Source organism: Spodoptera frugiperda, chromosome 3 (assembly GCF_023101765.2).
Source record: "Spodoptera frugiperda isolate SF20-4 chromosome 3, AGI-APGP_CSIRO_Sfru_2.0, whole genome shotgun sequence".
Lineage (NCBI taxonomy): Eukaryota > Metazoa > Arthropoda > Insecta > Lepidoptera > Noctuidae > Spodoptera > Spodoptera frugiperda.
Genome location: NC_064214.1, coordinates 3,429,023 through 3,444,972, shown reverse-complemented (window position 1 = coordinate 3,444,972; position 15,950 = coordinate 3,429,023). Strand labels below are relative to the sequence as shown.

Sequence of the window (15,950 nt, the reverse complement as noted above, 5' to 3'; positions counted from 1 at the left end):
TAAGTCACTTATTCTTAATATTAGCCAGACAATGATTGTGCAGCAATATACTATGTGACTGATAGCCACTAGAACATCGACTTCCGATATTTATCAATAAAGATTACACGTGCTACTCTTTGAGATTGTAAGGACAAAGATTTTATGAGATGACTAATTAGCTGGCCTTCCATTAAACAAATAAACAAATCCGCTTTGAACTAGTTTATCGTTCAGCTACGTCAGAATGTGGTTCCCTTGCCATCGTCCTAACCGGGATACCTGGGTGAGAGAGTAACAGTAAGTAAGTAAGAGAGAGAGAGTCTAATAAGGAAGAATCCTTGACTATAGATCAAAAGGGATTATCAAACATAATCCCTTTTGCCTTTTCCCCAGATTCCTTGACTATAGATCAATATAGGGATTAACAAACAAGAAATAAAAGTGTCTAGTGTTTTTATTTTAATGTAGCGTTCAAAAAACAGCTGATATGTCACTAAACATAATTGAAAGACGTGCCATTTTCTATTTAATTGAATAAGACAAACATCATTCATTAATTATCTCGGTCCTTGTCTAGCTCTAACAAATGACGCCATCATTGACACAAAAAATCTTATACTGAATATACTGACATGGTTACCTACTACCAAAACTTAGTTTAGAGTATAAAGACATTATTTATTTCCAAATACAAACATTCATTTATTAAACAGTTTACATGTCAATGGTTGGTTTATACTTGAACAAAAGAAACTCCATTACTCCGTTATGTGAAACACATAAAACCTTACGAGGTTTGTTTCGAAGACTTCAGTCGGGTTTTGGCTGGTTACGACCGGTTATGGGGGAAACACAACTCAGCCCACAAAGACTGAGACAACGCATGTTCAACGTCACGTGACTTGGTAAAGCCACTTTGATAACATCACTTCAGAGAATGCGGACCGAAGGACCAGTTTGAGTAATGACTGACAAGAATTAACATCGATAATATTATAATAATTAATTAATTCATACATAAGTGTGAATTTAATAACGACTTAACGTATTTTTCTTTTTTGTTTTTTTTTTTGTAGTATAGGTAAATGCGACCTAATGTTTTTTTTAATTAGTGTTTTTTTATGAGAAGCTTGTAATTTAAACCAGATCAGGCTCTGGTGGCTTAAGAAGACATTTCTTATGACCACTGTATGAAAAATGTTTCTTATGCTTCTGGTTAGTTAGTCAACTAACAGGCCACATAATAAACCAGAAACTAATCCTTCTGACTAGTAAACTAAACAAATGCCACCATAGGTAAATGACAAGATGCCATAATAAAGTAACATGCTTATCAAATTAAATGGTCCTTCTGTTCTTATCTTGTTTTAGTTGTTCAAACGACCAGTTTTAGTACAGCGTGGAACAATGTTACTGACTAGTTAAACATCATCAATATAATTATAATCATATTTTAATTAGTTAACTAGGTATGCCATTTCCATCCCGCCTTCCAAGCAGGGAAATTATGGCAAACCTCTTTCATGTAAAGGAGGCTCATAGTCTAGCCATGGACTGTCATTGGCTATTATTGAAGATGACGATGATACGTAATTAAAAGGTATAATAAAACGAATGAATTACTGAAACATAAAGCATTTTATACCAAGAATATTTTTTTGAGTTATCACCGTGTATGTACCTATTACATATGTGGCACCGTGTCACGTGTGTAATTAACTTAAAACAAGAATATTTAACTTGAGTACTCATTCCTACGTATAAGTGTTAACTCGTATTTTGTTAGAATAGGTCAGTTGATCGATTAACTATTCATTTATTAAAGAAACACGTTTAACCAGTTTTTTTCAAAATGACTGTATTTTTTATGTATTTTAATTGACAACTTTAGTTTTATTATACTTTAATTTCGCAATGTTTCTATTGTTTAGAGACGTTTTTTCTCAGATAGGTTAATTCCTAGTTAAAATGTCTATTAAAACTTTTTATGATCAATTCTCTGAGCTCTTTAAAATGTTGCTAAGGTATTATTTCTCACCGAACCACGTCTTTTATTGTTATAATAGGAAAAAACATAATATTTTACCTAATTACAAAGAAGAGCTTTGTAGTTTTATTGCGTTTTGGAAAACCTAATAGGATAATCAAAATAATAAAATTTAGTTAAAATTAGGGCAATCGATATTTTCTCAATGAAAAACCATAAGGAAAATTGGTAGATTATCTAACCAAGCAAATACTTATTCAGCAAAGTAAATTCAAAATGTAGCTTCTTGATTAAGTAGACAAAATTTTCCATTTATTTTATAAATTCTTAAAAATACTGTAAATAACCAAATATTTAATGTAGGATTTTGATATTGTTTGTGTACTAAAGGACCAGAAAATACACAATCGGGCATTCGATAATTACAACACAAATAACTGGACATACCTTAAGTATTAAACTTAAGTTACAGTTTGTACAGTTTTACCTTTGCAGTAACAATAAATGTTTACAAAAAGGGAACGGTCTTCACACCTTCATTTGTTCGGTTAAAGCTGCGTAATGTAGCAATCGTTGTTTGTTGTATTAGATCACAATATTGCCAAATAAGTGCTTGTTTAAGTTGACATTCTTGGAGATCACAGGTTTTTGTCAACTCTACTAAGTTACGCTTTACGCGTGTCTTTTATATGTGGTAATTGGTACTTGCAAGTTCGTTTACTAAAACAAAATGACACATGCGTCATCGTCTACGTTCGAAAGATATCCTGCAGTGCTGCAGAAATGCATCCTCCTTTTCGCAAACTAAACCATTTTTCATCTGACTTTTACCATCAAAAGTTCGTATTTTCTGCTTTTCAGCCCCTTTAGGTAAGGTATGTTCGATAACCGCTGTTATCATTATCAAGAACAAATGTTACCTTCATAACGATCTCATTTAACAGGTCGTAATGTCCTCAAATGGTGGGTACAGAGTATACATACATCATATGGAGATGACGTCACGTTATAGGGTTATTTTTGGCGGCTACCCAAAGGTTACGACAACTTCCGTCAGTTTAGAACATTTACTGTTTACATGACGAAATTTGAATGTGCTTGACGATAAATATACTAAAGTACATTCTACATACATACAAGTAGAGCTCTTTTCTTTCCTACTGGAAAAAGGTTCGACATTAAGATAGACACTTATGTCATCCCGAAAATATCTTTTCTCGGGAGTAGTAAACACTTCAGATTGAGAAGCTGTCTAGTCTCGTTTATTTAGTATGAAATATCTTAACAAAAGTCTGCCTCTTTATGAAAAAATAAAATAAGTGTAGGCTGTAGCTACTTAGTTAGGTGGCCCTTGTAAGAAGTGGTCTCAATTGCTTATTTTGTTATTGTTACCGTGCAAAAAGAAATCAATATTGTGTTGCTACTTAGAATTTGATGTTTTTATATTTTGAAATTCATCAAACAGTTTTGTAAATTTTAACGTATGTAGATGAAGGTATATTAAGAAGGGCCTGTCTAAGTCCCAATCCCTCTACATCGGGTAAGGCTGGCTCTTAAATGTTAACAGAAACTCACTCACCCAATTGTCTATGTATGTTGTCCATATTTCCTTCAGTGCCGTGAAATTGAGCACATTCCCGCAGCACAGAATTCAAAGAACACTTAGCTTAGTTATGCTTCTGTAAATACATAAAAAAACAACACCTGATACATGAACACAAAAGCGTGCGAACAATAAAGGTAATGACCGATCGTTCGACAATAGTTATCTTGCCACCGCAGTTTTTGTATGAACTGACGATTTTTAAAATAACATAAATTACAGCAACGCGATGCAAACATAGTGGTTATTGCGGAAACGATTGTAGATATATTTGTTATAATTTATATGAAATCGTTTCGAATATTATACCATTTTACTTAGCCTAAAGGATATGTAAACAATGTTTTGATGTGTAAATAATACGTGGAAATAGTTTGGTTTATTTATGGAATAAACTCCAATTGTTCAACAAATATAAATATAACGAGTATAATGACAAGGAATGGAGGAAAACTAAAATAAAATTAAAATTTTATTCGAATGTTAGGAGTTTGAATACATTATCTATTTGTCTTATGTACCACTAAACCATTTAATCATAAAAAGAATCGTAAAAAGATCTCTGTCTGACTTCTGTCGACTACCAGAGTGTTATCTCGGATTTTAACTCATGTGCTACGGTGATACAGTGATAATATGATAACATGTTGTTAATGATCTCATTTAAATACATTCAAGTCAGGATCTTTTACTTAGAAGCAGTTCTATTTACTTGCTTTTACAAATATGCAACCTCATTTTTTCTTTGTACATGATTGGTCCTTTGGGTGCTTATAAATTAAGTAGTCGACTTAATAAAGAGTCAGGTGGCTGCTGAATGCTGGTCACCTCCCTGTTTCTTGCAAGGATACCTTCAGGGCCGATCGAGAAATGATTGAGGATGGTCTATCTACATTATGAAATTTATTTGCTATCATTAAGAACCCATATAGAAACGTGTCTTTAGCTGTATTCCTAAACTGATAAAAACATGTAGTCGAATGTACGATGAAACCTTAGCTGAATACAGAATTAGTCGACAAAACTTTCCTCAAGATTACTTTATTTCTGACCGGGGATTTCCAAAGGCAGGTAATGCAATTATTTAATGCTGACAGTTAAAGGACAACCTGTTCTGCTTTAACCATTTTAGCTCTAAAAGCTTAACGTCAGGTTAAAGGGTAATTAAATTTGTTTATCGTGTCAAACAGTGCGTCCACCTGTTGATTGCCTTCCCCTAAATACGGGTGGTGAACGTCCAACAAGTTGCTAAGGAAAACCGTGGATTTTAAGAATCACGTTCGTTTAACACGCTTTTAAAATGTGTTTGTAAGGAATAGCTATATCACCCATCAAGAAATATAGAGCAATTTAATAGTAAAAGTATTTTGGTCCTTCGATACGCAACTCTAGAAAATTAGTTTTGTAGAATGAATATAAGGACGATAATAATCTAAAAATTGCTATGGAACTATTTAAAGTGGTTGCCTACAAGGTCATATGCAACTTTACGTTATTATCTGAGGTGACGTAGGCGGGGTGCGGCCCTGCTTCGAGGGTAATCAAGTAATAGGGACGTCTGATGAAGATAGTCATACCTACGCATAGTCGACTAAACAGTATCGATTGGGTAACTATAGGTACACTGTACAGCTGCATTTGTAGGTCACCAACGAAGTGACGTGAAGTTCACGACGGTTATTTTTCTCAAGTATACCGACGTAGGTACCTAAGTATTTTTTTTTGTATTTTTTCGTTCCGTCCTTTGAAAGGCCACGGGATTTTCCTTACTAACTCATCTGATCTGTATTTGTTTACTCTTTCAATGTAAGAATACTTAGACATCAATGCATTTCTTTTGATGACAGGATTAAACCTAGAAAAGACCTCCAGGACCTTTCTTCCGAGTCCGAGTCGAGTTTCTCTCAAAAGCTGGCTTTACAGGAAGAAAAACTAGGAAATTTGAGACTTTTACTTCCTCAAACCACTTAGTGGCCGCCATACCTATGTAGATACCCTTATTGTTACGACACATCTGAAGGGACCTAAGTAAATATCCACCTAATAATAGAATACAAATTTCAGTATCATGTCTTTCATAATTGTATTTACATGTATTTAAGTAGGTTGGTACTAAAAATCTCAAATCATATTCAATCAACCCTGAAAACGTTGTTTACATTACAAGACGTATCTAATGGATGATTTATTATTTTAACAGACACGACTTGTTATAATATTCAGTTCAAACGAATATGAAACGAAGAATTTACGATGAACAGATATATTCTAAAACAGATGGAAAATATGGAAACTGCTTTACTATCCTTCATAATCCATTAAGCTACTTATTGTGGCCTTGTTTACAACTAATCAATTGAAATTCATATATCGTTTATCGACCGAAGTTGACTCAAAATCTTCGGATTGAGATCGATTTTTTACATGAGTTTTATTTCTATTCAAAAACCTACATCGAACCAGATTTTAAATTTACATAGATCGGTTGTTACTTTCAGCTACAGATATGTATAATTTTCTTGTTTCGCTTCTATATACTTAGTCATAATATATAAGTATTTATGTATACCAATCTTCTTTGTTACTTCTTCTTCTCCAAGCTGCTTGATGCGGGTACAATGTTTCAGACCTATCAGACGTCATTTTATGATCCTACCACAAAATGCGTTCTTTTTAACCCCGACGCAAAAAGAGGGGTGTTATAAGTTTGACGTGTCTGTCTGTCTGTCTGTCTGTCTGTCTGTGGCATCATAACTCCCGAACGGATGCAGTGATTTCAATTTAGTTTTTTTCGTATTAAAGGGGACTTATGTGCGAGTGTTTTTAGACATGTTTGATGAAAATCGGTTGAGCCGTTTTAAAGTTATGGGCGGTGAAAGTAACGTAAGCGGGAGATTAACCGAAGGTATGCAAATATACTGGGATGGGGTCTCAAATGAAACCGCACTGAAAGAAAATATTGAAAGATAGAATTTTTTCGTATTAACAAAATTAAAAAATAAAAAAAATAATAATAAAATAATTACAAAAAATTAAATTAAATATTTTATAAAATACAGAAATATAAAACCTGCACCAATGTAATTTTTAGCCTACTTATAGAAACAAAAACTAGTAATTAATAAGTAAAAAAAAAATCAAACCGAACGAGCTTGACCTTGAATGTAATTTTTACCTTAACAAGAATTGAAATTATAGTAAGCATTATGTAATATACTAAGCCTAACTTAACCTAACGTACCTATAAAAAGTATGAAATAAAAAATTAAATTAAAAATTTAAAAAACCCCCGACAAAAAAACTTAATTTCCCTTTAAAAAGTAAAAAATAATAAAAGAAACCTAATCTTAAAGTACCTAAGAATGTACTAATAATTCTAAAAAAAAATACGTCACGTTGGGGGACCGCATGAATACGGACTGCACACCGCCGCCCGCGCCGCTATATTTCTATTTTCTGCGTTATAGTTAAGTACTTAAACATCAATTTACTTTAATGTTAACACCAAGCATGTGATACTTATGAAAAAATCGTAGAGAAGTAAGAAATAATTAGGAGCGGTCCCCCAACGCGACGTATTTTTTTAGAATTATTAGTACATTCTTAGGTATGTACTTTAAGATTAGGTTTCTTTTATTATTTTTTACTTTTTAAAGGGAAATTAAGTTTTTTTCATATCATTCTTCACACGATCCATTTATCTTTCCCTTATTTTTAATTTATATTATATTAATGATAACACGTGTTGTAGCACACGGTAACATTTTTGTCAGATTCCATTTTTTCCTTTCAAACACAATACCTAATAAAATTGTGCTTGCTTCAATTAGCGTAATGAATTAACGATATAGGTAGGTACCTAGTACCCATGTACATGATTAGAGAGGTAGTTGTAATAACTATGTCATTTATTATTACGATTTATTTACTTGGCTTTATGCGATGAAATGAGGTAAATGTCCTAAGTGAGAGAGAGAGAGTACCAAAGATTAATTTCCTCTAAATATTACTTATGAAAACCCCACCGTTTTCCTTATTTTTGATCAAACGGTCATTATACTTAAACTGCGTTCAAACAATATAAATAAAAATCAATTCTTATTATGTCAATGAGTAAAATTCTGGCTTCTCACCAATAATAGCATCAAATGTGACACATGAAATTAAAGGAAAGATTTACGTAAATAAATAGGTAAGCGGTACAGCTGTGTAAGCGCAGACGTCACACAAAAACCTGATTAATTGTTCCTCTTTGCATTCATCGACAATGTTCGAAAGGCAAGGTTCTGGTGATTAGAAAATAGGTACAGGACATTATTTTCCAGGGACGTAACACTTACGTTCGCTTTTCATTTTGGGATTATATTTTTGTTTTTACACCGAAGGGGTAGATAGAGGTGTACCTACATTATGTCACGTAATGCCTCTGTACAATGAACACCCACTTTTCACCATTTGTGTTATAAGTGCCCATGTAATAGGAGGTGAGCCTATACATTATTTTTCAAGCACATCAAATGCAAACAAATTCAATCATTTGTGATATAAATCGATAGGGATAGGATCCTAGCAGAAAAAATTAAAAGTAAATAAAGATTTTGTTTGATTATCTGTTTCCTTAAGACAATGTCAAAGTAAATATATTATGTATAAACCTAAACTACTTTTGTAATTAAGTAAGTAACTATGTATTGTTACAGACGCTACAGTACTACAATAAGATAAGTATATAAGGGTAATAAAATACCTAGTACTTAGTCATAATTTACAAAGATCATCAGTAGGTAATCAGTTATTTTTCCTTTACAGCTCCTAATCAGTCGAGTGTCTATAAAATGTAGCAACAGTATTGTTCGTCTTATCAATGTGTAACAAACATAAAAGGGATAATGTATACGTAAGGTTATTTTATAGAAAACTATCTTCTGTCAGCGGCTTCACCCGCCTTCCCGTGGGTATACTAGACCATAATCTACCCCTGTTCCAAATTTCATCTCGATCCCTTCAGCCGTTTTGACGTGAAGGAGTAACAAACAAATATATAAACTTTCGCACTTATAATAGTAGGATATGATTTTTTAGGTGGATCCAAGGACCAAATTTTTGATGCACTATCAAATTTTTGGTCCTTAGATCAGGTAAAAGGACATTACTAAAAATAATATTTGATTGAATCCGTTCCAAGCTATTGACAGGGTAAAGTCAAAAGAAACGGCCACGTTTTAAATGGGATGGAGCCAGACGCGCTTTAAAAGGTAATCAACTAACCGATCGCTCGTCACTTAATAACAATATTAAACTACAACAATTTGGTAGGAACTCAGTCTAAGTGACTAAAGCCCTTACTGACGTCTATGTTGGCTGAATGACTGACTATAGTACATAGGTACCTTACCTAGCTTGTACACACGTCCTTAGCGTTATCTCCCACACATAATAGACACCTTGCTTGTAGCCACTAATTATTTATTTAATTAATCTACGCAATTAACACTGCGATTAACAGAGCCCGACATATTTTTCACCTCCGTAACAATTACCTTAATGTCACATTTTTCTTTGTAACAAACAATTTTGAGTTACAAGGTTGTTTCAAACAAAAGGAGTTAATTATTGCCGTTTACAATTTAAATATCTTTCAAATGATTCAGTACTAAATAAGGTACAAATGCTATAGACATTCTTAACATAATATAAGTAGCTACTAAAGTAATTAGATTCTGTCTTATCTCGAGTTTCCGGATTTTCAGTGTTTGAAAACTACCGGCATGAATTTTCACAGTGATGACAAGAGATTTAAGATTGTCTTCTATGATTTGACAAGGTTTACATTTGCTAATACGTGATGAGGTTTAGAGTTAAGTTTCTGTCGCATGGTAAAAGTTATTGTATAGAAATTAAAATAAAATTAGTTTAAGTTAGTATTTCTATATAAATATTTTTAAATATTAATTGTAGATTTGAAATTATTTTATTTCCCTTTTGTGTTAATTTTAAGTAAATTCTGAAGTCAGCTTATTAAGAAACTAATTACTTTGATCAGGATCATCTCATATTATTTTTGGTTAATTGACACAGCTGTTCCAATTTTGAATTCCATACAAGCCTCGGATTCCGGTTAATTGTAGTGAAAACCGCCTACACAGCAAACAGACGTAACACACTGATAAAATATATACTACTGAGCATTAAACTTTTTTCTTACCTCAAAATATTTGCAGAAGAAACGTCCTCTCAAAAATAAATACAATAAATAGTTATCACTGTTTTATTTCACTGAAGCACACAAGTTTGGAGCCACTTAATGTTATAAAATTATGCAAATAAATTATTGTACTTGATGAACATGATATTATAATATTTTTGTTAATATATTGTTTAAAAAGACGTTACACAAAGACGCGTCAATTCGCGTCGTTTCGCGAGGCGGAAAATCGCGAAGGCGCGTGCGGCCGGTGGCGCGGCGGCAGTCGACCAGAGCCCGCGAAGCCTCTGCCCCGACTCTTTATAAACACACCAACACGAAGCGCCCTTACAAACGGCAGTTTTTAATTACAACAATGATTCATTCTAGTTAGGACGAGATTTCTGCCAGTTCCAGCGGCCGCCTGTGGAGCCAAACTTACAAGTATGAACCTATTCCGTTTGCTTTGTTTATGTATGTGTTTATTTTTAGTCAATACCGAATATTATTTACATTGGAGCACCAAAGTGAATCGACTATAAAATGTGCTCATTCCAATGTCTTCACGGACGTAACATATAGTTCACGTTTATCCCGCTCATAAATCTTCTGCTCAACAAATTTTCGGTAATCCACACACCTACTGGTCGGTCATAAAAGCCAATAAACATTGAGTAGCAATAAAGTAGGTATTGCTAAGTATATATTATTGCGGTACGTTCTACGGAGGGGCGCCATCTGCAATCTGTTACAGCTGAAATATGTGTAACAATGATATTACTACGGGATTTATAGCGTAGAGTTAATCATTCATGTACTTACTTGTCTTAAAATATATGTAGCTAGGTATGCAATACAACCTAAGTTTGAGTTTATAGATTAATGGAAATTTTGAAAAAAATGTGTCAAGTACCCACCGAAAAATAAAGTGTTTCCATTTAGTAAGTAGTAGATATCGAAAAATAATAATACTCGCAGTAATTGCCCTATGGCAATAATAATGGCAATTAAAAGCCCGCTACAACCTCCCAAAACCTCTGTAAATCCTGTAACCCAGGATCTACAACCATGAAAACACTGGAACACTGAAGTCCGGCGCGTCCGGCGTCAGTGTTCAAGTTTATTAGAGAAAGTTTATCAGACTGCTTCTGACTTCCCTGTCTCTGTCAAAAGTGTACCCTTTTTATTTTTTTGGGGGGGAAAATCATGCAATGACTTCTCCCGCCTTGGGTGAGTCGAGAGGAAGTGTCAGACTATTACTATACTGATTAAAAACCACCTCATTCCTACTCCTGCTCTTCGAAACGGAGCCCCAACAACCTGTCAGATCCTCCGCGGTAAAAATGTAGCTCTTCCCGAATGTCGCAAGAACCACCGTGACCGTGGTGACTAGTGTATGCTCGTCTGCTGTTACTTCAGTGCCATTAATGTTATCTATCTCTAATGTGTGGCAATTTGTGTTATCAACTATAACTGCTGTTTCTATTAAGTACTTACCTACTATAAAACTTCCGGTAAATAGTAGTGAAAACCGCATAATAAAATATTAATATTGTGCCAATTCATTCACAATGATAAGATCATTACCTATCAATGATTAATCTAAGATCTTTTTTTTTTGAGGGGGGAAAATCATCCAATGTCTTCTCTCGCCAGAGCGAGGCGAGAGGGAGTGTCAGACTCTTACTGACTAAAAACCACCCCGTTCCTACTCCTGCCTGTCGAGCCGGAGCCCCGGTAAACCCGCTAGGTAGTCCGCAGCTCCGATAATCTAAGATCTTCGGTACTTACTGATCATCAAAGAAATATACCTATACGTACCTATCTATAAAACCAGATGTAGCGAACTTGACACTAAACCCTACAAAAAACGTAAACTCGTTTCGACGTTGCACAGTACCCTTAGTACGAGGTGGTACGAGTATGCTTTACCTTTAAAGTAATCGAAACGAAATCGCGTTCGGCGCTCTAATTGGCCGTCTCGAATAAACCAACCAATCAGAGCGCCGAGCACGCTCTCAAACTCATACTAAGGGTACAGAATAATTAAGGTACCTATATGTAGTTATGTTATGGTCACCTTTTTTGATGATGATCGAAGATATAATATGAGTGCATAGATCATAGAAGTTAAGTATTAGTCGTTAATCGTTAACAATTAGTTACCTAGCTAATTTTATTCAAATTTGACTCATGGACTGGTTATTAGGTAGCTGGAGTTCGTTGAAAAATATTCTTTAAAAAATCTCAAAACAATACATAACAGTGTAATGTTTGTTGTTACTTTTTATATTGTAATCTTCAAGCTTGTTGTCAAGGATTATGTACTTCTAGCACCTATAATTCCGAATTCTTAAAGAAGTTCTTCCTAAAATCGAGAAAACTCACCCCTTTATCCCATATAGGGATTATTAGGGATAATCAGAACCTACATAGCTTAACTGGCTTCCCTTCTAATTCATGTATCCGGTCATTCAAAGAATTGTGCTAATACTTGTGCTTAGATACTTTTTATAGCATAAGGCGGTAAACGAGCAGACGGATCACGAAGCGCCAGAAAAGACGATTCAAGAGTGATTGAAAGAAGATACAAGACTGTTGCCTATTACGGATTGGGGAATTGTGAATGGGGGAGAGGATTGGTGCTTCGGTAGCAAAACACAACACTACCTTAGACACAATAATACAATATTTAAAATTCTTTGGAATTCATTAAAACCGGTTACCGGTCTTAGATTAGGTACAAAAGTAGTTTCATTAACCACAGGCTATTAAATGGATTGGATGTGCTTGAAAAATTCAAGTTCATTCTCAGATATAATCAATAACATACCTATGTAACTGATGTAAACTAGATATATCAAGTTATAACTGATAATTTTCATACAAAATGAATTTGTAAAGGTCGACATAAAATAAATTCGAAATGGAAAGAAAATTACTTATTTCTTTCCAATATGTAGTGGTGGTGACTAACACAAGCATTAGAAGAATCTCCTAAACATATTTCATATTGTTTGCAGAGCTACCTACAACGGAGAAACATGACTAATTAAGATATACGACATACAAATTAATTGCAAGATCATTTCACTGGCGTGCCTCTGCGATGAAGTCAGTAAAACTGCCGTCAACTGGAAATTAATAATTAATGACATACACAGTAGGTACTTATTGTCATATGACTTTGGAACGAGGAGTCATTTTTTCAGAGATCTGTTTATCATGAAACTTTCTGAGAAGTTCACGCTGACCATGTACGAATTAGTAAGTTCCTGGTCTAGTATGGTCGCCTGATAGAATACAGAATTTATCCCCCTGGTATTGACGACCAGAATACACGGGATTGTTTTTTATTTCCTTTTAAAATACCTGTAATTCTCCTCGTATGGAAAAACCAATAGGTACTTACCAGTAACAGGGTAATAGTAAATACACCAAACCAGTTTATTTTTTTATTAGGCAGGACTCTAAACTATTTCAAAACACGTTGCACAAGAACTTTGTTAAATAAAATCTGAAGCTCGTAAATGTATAGGTCGAGGTGAATATTTCCAAACATAAGTAAGCATATGTGTTCAAATGATTCGTAAGTCCATTTAGGGTGTTGGTAACTGACGCAAAAAGGGTCAATCGTCAAATATACGTTTAGCTCGCTGTGTTGGCTTGGCGCGACCGGGCTCAGTCGGCCCGAGGCTGCTCGCTCCGGTTTGAGCTGGTTTCTTGATGTCCACCAAGCACGATGTGCCTTGCTGATGGGTAATGCACTTCTATTAACCCCAACGACGTGGTTCGTTCAGGCGGACAGTCGCTCCACGTCACAGGCAGCCTTTTAATTAATACGGAGAATTATAAAATCTTTAGGAACTTAACATTTCTTATTGCTGTTTGTGGCTACTGATATTTAATTATTTCTGTTAGAATTTTATTGACTTAACTTTTTGTGAGAGGATAGGAGGATGAGTTAGTATTTTTTTTATAATTTTACACAAGCTAGGTCTAGATTCTAGAATTTCAATAGTGAAGCCTTTGTGTAACAACACAACATGCAATACAAACCCTAACGTGTAAGGATGGCCAACATTACCTATTTGTTTAATTAGCATGGCATGAGTAACGTATAATAATAAAAGAAATCAATATTGTTGTGGAGTGATCCAGGAAACCAGATACGTCACGGGCTTTACAAAGCACTCACAGAATTCATAGGTATATTCTTTGGACTTTACGTGACGTCATACATACCGACGTCAGCCACTATTGTCCTTTTCTACCGTATTTTATACGATTTTCCTATAATTATAAATTATTTTCCTTTTTAAATCATTTAATAATTGTTTTACGCAAGAGCGTACTAAGAAGTACATTTTAATGGACACGTATTTTTACCTACCAGTGAGAATGGACTTGAATCCCACAACAATTTTACTTAGCAATTTTAGAAGGTAGAAGAATCATCCAATGACTTTTCTGAGCGAACACTCCCTCTCCCAAGGCGAGGCGAGAGAGAATGTCAGACTGTTGCTGACTAAAAACCACCCCGTTTCTACTCGCTGCTTTTTGAGCCGGAGCACCGATAACCCGCTAGGCAGTCCGCAGTTCCAGCGCAAGCGCCGCACTTAACCTGGGTTTCTGAAAGTTTATCTAGGACTAGGAAGTTATGCCTAACGCCATCTGTCGACTAGTAGCGGGAAGTAAAAAGGCTTTTTCTGTATATTGGAGTAAGCGACGATAGGTTAACTATTAAAATGTAAATTAAGCCAACTTACGGCCAATTTCAATAACCTATCATCTGCTGTACAATAGATTTGCTTACTAGAGATAGTATTTTGACATAAGCTCCGTAGAAAATGTATCAAAATTGTATATTATTGAAATTGACCGTTAAGCGTGACACGAAGAAGTTGAAGTTTAAGAAGCTGCAATAAAAAAGTATCTGTCTATGGATGCAGGTAGGGCTTAGCCCGGACCCAAATGCTGCCAGAAGTATTTTTTTCACAGGAAGGATGACGCGGTCAAAACCTAATTATACATAATTGTTATCTAGAATGGCTATCTTAACATTAAAACCATTATTTAGTTCAATATTTTGTGGTAAAGTGGTTTTGACTGCACGGTTGATGCGGTGGCTGGGCAACTGGCTGCCGCGCAACGGGTAGCGGGTTCGATTCCCGCACGGAGCAACTCTTTGTGTGATCCACAAATTGTTGTTTCGGGTCTGGGTGTTATGTGTATGTGAACTTGTATATTTGTAAAAACGCACCCACGACACAGGAGACAATCCTAATGAGGGGCAACGTTTAAAAAAAAAAAAATCGAGTCACGGAGCAATGCTTTAGCACAAATGGGCCGGCCGGCTTGACTCGGCTTCTGACAGCCCAGCTATTTATTATACGCTAAATGATATTTATTTCTGCAAGTTGGTTACAAGATAACACTTTTAACCGTCAATCTCTGAAATAACTAGTCTATCAGACTACTCTAAGAAGAAATGCCGAAACTGTACTTGCTAGGACAGTTGACAGACTAGATTGATATGATACATCAGTTGATACTCCCTTTTTTGTTCGTTTGTACTGCACTTACCTAGGACACAAGTAGTACCAGTCACTATGAAACAACTACATACTGAATTTCAACTAAACTACATGGCAAAAAGCTGATATTCACTACACTAGAGACTATAAGGAATGATCTATGACTGGCAGTAAATCTCAATAACCAATCTATGTGTAATGTAATAAAAACAAAAACCAAATCTACAGATAGTGTGAGAATAATTATGAAGATTAGCCATTTTTTATACACTACTAGCTGGCCCGACAAACTTCGTATAGCCTCAAATATGTTTTTTGTCACCTTTTACACCTTCCCTGAACTTCCACAAATAACTAAAGACCAAAATTAGCCAAATCGGTCCAGCCATTCTCGAGTTTTGGCGAGACTAACGAACAGCAATTGATTTTTATATAGAGATTATTATACAGTATGGAAATCACTCATGACTTATGAAACTACAAGTATTACCTACTAGTCTACAGAAGTGTAATGCAACTATTTCAATGAAAACTGAAAATTTTGAAACAAAATAATTAAATTGATCAAGTATTCAATTCTGTATGAACAGCTTTGTTTCTTGATCACAGAAGAGCAGTAATGTTGTATGCTGTCTAGGAATGTTATGGACATGTGGC

General features: G+C 34.7%; 1 protein-coding gene across 2 annotated transcripts in view; it reads right to left on the bottom strand.

The window, feature by feature from the left end:
- The window catches only part of LOC118274260 (bumetanide-sensitive sodium-(potassium)-chloride cotransporter), a 30,966-nt gene extending 20,870 nt beyond the window's left edge, over positions 1-10,096 (bottom strand). For both annotated transcript variants that reach the window (XM_035591704.2, XM_035591705.2), the window contains exon 1: positions 9,778-10,096. The gene's annotated coding sequence lies outside the window, so the exon portion shown is untranslated. The remainder of the gene's footprint in view (positions 1-9,777) is intronic.
- Between the last annotated feature and the right edge of the window lie 5,854 nt (positions 10,097-15,950).